The following is a 2,797-nucleotide window of genomic DNA, read 5'->3' as shown; positions in this document are numbered from 1 at the left end:
CCTCCTTTGTGTGACCAGACCCCGCCCCTGAATTTCCAGCTGGTCAACCTCCTACGTGTCGGGTGAGGTTAGTCATCTGCACAGTAACTTGGAGCGTATCTGCGAACACCCCACGCTCTAGGGTGACTTCGGTGTCAGCTCAGGAAGGCAGGATGGAAGGAGATGGTGAGAGCTGACATGTAACACCTTGGCTTGGTCTCACCTGATAACGGCTTCTAACAGCGAGGGCTGGCCAGCCCGGGCTCAGAGGGGAGGGAGGGGACGGGAAGAACGGTGTTTCCCTCCACCCTCCTTGGCCCAGGAAGGGGGGTGAGTGGCTGGGGGAGGGGGTCTTCAGTCTGCTGGCAGGGCAGGGGGCTCCAGTTGTGGAAACATTTGATGTCAGCAGCTATGAGATGGGGGATGTGCTGAGAGAAGGCGCTATGGACAGGGGCTCAGAGCACAGGCTCTCTAGGCCCTAGAGTCTCGGGGACCCCCCCGCCCCCGGGCTGCGGAAACCGAGGGGCCGGTCTCTGCTGTGAAAACGAGGGCAGACGCGTCAGTTGCTGGGTTGTTTTGAAAGAACAGCCCCGGAGAGGGCTCCTTCTGGCTCATCCATATTTTATGAGGCAGCAGCTAAAACATTCATGAGCGACACCCGCGGTGGCCAGCAGCTCTCGGCTGCCTCCTGCACCTCCTGGGGGCGCTCAGATGGCGGTCAGATTTTTGCGTCGCTCTTTCCATGGAAAGAGAAAGACAGTCATGTGTGAGCAGGAATCGCGCCGTGGAGGGGGCTGGCAGGGGTCTCGGAGCGATCTCTTTCGCGTGGCGTGGGCATCTGCTGCCAGACTCCTCCCTGGAGGAAGGGGCCCCAGGCGGGGCAAGGAGAGGGAGCAGGCATCGGGCGGAGAGTTGGTCAGGGATTGGTCAACAGGGGCATGGGTTGCGGGTCATGTGACATGGCGCTGGACACTGTGTATGTTGTGTGTATGCACGAAACACACATACATGTGCGTGGTGTGTGTATATGTGTGGAGTGTGTGGTATATGCACACATGTGTGCAGTGTTTGTACATACCCGTGGCATGCACATGGGCACGTGCATACGTGTACATGTGTGACATGTGACATGCATATATGCACAAGCACATGTGCATGCATGTGTAACACATACATATGTGACGTGCATGTGCATATGTGTATATGTACATAAGAGTGCTGTATACACATACGTGTGGTATATATGTGTGTAAATACATATGCATATGTATGTATGCATGCATGCATGCATGCGTGTGTGTGGTATTTGTATGTGTGCACATGTGGGGTGTGTGTGTGTGTGTGTAGATCCCTGTTGGTCCCGGGAGCCTCCTCAGTACAGAAACTGCGTCGAGTCTCAGCGGAGGCTGCTCTGGCTCCCCTTGGCCTTGAACTCTGGGCCATGTCCCGGGGCCTTTGTTCAGGATGAGACTCTTGTCTTAACTCCTGCATGGAAAACAAACACAGCTCGAACGGTGACTGTGCCGGGCGTGGGCAGCGCAGTGACAGGCATCCTGTCGCCTGGCCGCCCGCAGTGCCATGTGGTGGGTCCCCCTCCACAGATGACAACGCAGGCTGAGAGAGGGGCCCCCCACCAGCGTGCCCTCCACGCAGCAGAGCCACGTGTGAAACGCAGGCCTTCTGTGTCCGGAGCCCCTGCCCCTTCCTGCTGCAAAGCACAGGCCACACATCGTGTGTGCACGTGTGCGAGGGCACGTGTGTGTGTGTGTGTGTGTGTGTGCGCGCGCACACACACATGTTTTTAATGTAAGCTTCCATTTGGAGCGCCCTGGCTGTGCCCTGTGAGCCAGGCAATGAGGTGCCCGTGTCTGCTCTCCTGCTTCGGCGAGGCGTCAGCCGTTTCTATTCCTGTTGCCTCGCCGGGCGGGGAGCACAGCCCTGGTTTGGGGAGCACAGCCAGCAGGGCCTTTGCCATCCGGGGTGAGATGAGCCGAGGGGCGCACGCCGTGTCGCAGCCCGCTGTCCAGGGTCCACCGGCACACGGGGACGCGGGTCGCTCAGACAATGAAAACTTCCCCGCTGTTCCCTGAGTTGCTGGAGTCAGCGATTGGACCGCGTTTGGAGGATTCGCTGGCGGCCGTTGCAAGGCACCTGCTTTGTGGGCCGACTCAGGCAGGAAAGTGCTGATGCGCCTAAAAGTCCAGCAGGCAGGGTGCTGGCGGGCCCGGGGAGCTGCCGGGGGGGGGCTCTGCCTGCCAGCTGGCGTGTTGGCCTCTTTTTTCCCCCAGCGGGCCAGCTGCTCTGCCGGACGGAAGTGTGGTCACCTTCCCGGATCATCAGAATCTTCGTCCAGGGGTGACCCCTGAGTCCCGAGCCCGCATCTCAGATGCACCCAGAGCTGACCTCCAAACCAAGGGGTGTCCTCCAGCCCAGTTCCCACGGAGCCTGCGGGATCTGAGGTTGATTTATTTCTTTTTAAGTATATTTTTTATTGATTTCAGAGAGGAAGGGAGACGGAGAGAGAGAATCATGGATCGGCTGCCTCCTGCACGCCTCCCACCGGGGATGGAGCCCACAACCTGGGCATGGGCCCTAACTGGGAATTGAACCCTGACCTCCTGGTTCACAGTTTGACGCTCACCACTGAGCCACGCCGGCCGGGCGAGATCTGCGGTTTCACGTGCTGTTTCCTCTCTTCCCAGGCAGCCAGGATTGCTTGCCACCTGCAGCATCTTTTTGGAGACGGCGGCGGCTGGCACGGAAACCGGCTACATGAGACGCGAGGCCGGGCCCCTGATCAGGTTGCTCTCCGCTGCCG

Source organism: Myotis brandtii, unplaced genomic scaffold (genome assembly GCF_000412655.1).
Source record: "Myotis brandtii unplaced genomic scaffold, ASM41265v1 scaffold1026, whole genome shotgun sequence".
Classification (NCBI taxonomy): Eukaryota; Metazoa; Chordata; class Mammalia; order Chiroptera; family Vespertilionidae; genus Myotis; species Myotis brandtii.
This window is presented reverse-complemented; position numbering follows the sequence as displayed.